Genomic DNA, 1207 nt, shown 5'->3' on the forward strand with positions numbered 1-1207 from the left:
TAAAATTAACACTTCCATTATAGGAAATGTATGACACAAATAATATAAAACTAAAAGGTGAAAAAAAGGTGACACTGGTTTTCTAAGGTACAATTTACTCTTTACAACCAGGGTCCACAGGTCCAGGCTGCAGAGCGGCAGCAGGAAGCAGACCCTCCAATCTGGTTCTGGGTAACCCGGTAATAAAAATCAGCCCATAATGCCGCTCTGGCCTCTTGAGAAACCACACGCTGCCTAAACAACTAGAGCTCTGGAAATACTCAACAGGAGAGTGATTTCCAGGGAGGAAATTTTAAATAAGATGCACATGGGATAGAAAGTTTGCCAAGTTAAATTTGGTATATAATCTTGTTCACTCGATACCAAAACAAAGCGTGTGTGGTCAGTCAGGCACTCCTGCTGAAGCCTCAGTATGGCTTGTAGTTATTCTGATGGCCACCGCGTCGCTGGCTCTTCCCGTAATTTGTACTATCCTGACCTCCACTTCTGCCGCCGCCACCACTGCCTCGGTTCCCTCGATTGCGATTCCCACCACCCCCAGAGCCATACTGCTGCTGTTGATACACCTCTTTGGGCTGAGCCACCTTGATTTCACACTTACTTCCACTGATGGTGTGGAACTTTTCCTCCAGAACTTTCTTCACAGGTTCTGCTTCTTTAAAGGTGATGAAAACAAAGCCTCGTCTTTTGTTCGACTTTGGATCCATTGGAAGCTCAATGGCTTCAATCTCCCCAAACTCGCCGAAGTACTCCCTTATCTTCTCCTCAGTGGCTTCAGGATTCAGACCCCTTACAAAAATTTCCTTTACTGGGTCTTTCTTGATGGCCATGGCTTTTTTGGGGTCAATGACACGGCCATCCAGCCTGTGCTCCTTCTGGTCTAGAACCTTCTCTACGCTGGCTGCACCTTTGAAGAGGATAAATCCAAACCCTCTTGACCGGCCAGTGTTGGGATCCATTTTTATTGTACAGTCAACGACCTCTCCAAATTTGGTAAAATAATCTTTTAGATCCTTTTTGCTGGTATCCCAGCTCAGGCCACCAACGAACATTGTTCCCGCGTCCTCCTCATTCTGGCTGGCGTTGGTCTGGTCGCCCTTGGCGCCGTTCTGGTTGCTGGCCGGCGACTCGCCTTCAGGGGCAGCCTCATGTCCGTTCTCCATGGCTCCATCGTCTCCATGGGCTGCTCTTTACCCGCTTCCCACAT

General features: G+C 48.1%; 1 pseudogene across 1 annotated transcript; it reads right to left on the bottom strand.

Annotated features, from left to right (window-relative positions):
- LOC145536215 (heterogeneous nuclear ribonucleoprotein A/B pseudogene) lies at positions 1-1207 on the bottom strand (annotated as a pseudogene). Its single transcript, XR_014075702.1, has one exon. The product of XR_014075702.1 is annotated as a heterogeneous nuclear ribonucleoprotein A/B pseudogene (transcript).

Source organism: Giraffa tippelskirchi, chromosome X (genome assembly GCF_054371585.1).
Source record: "Giraffa tippelskirchi isolate mGirTip1 chromosome X, T2T-mGirTip1v1.2.pri, whole genome shotgun sequence".
NCBI lineage: Eukaryota > Metazoa > Chordata > Mammalia > Artiodactyla > Giraffidae > Giraffa > Giraffa tippelskirchi.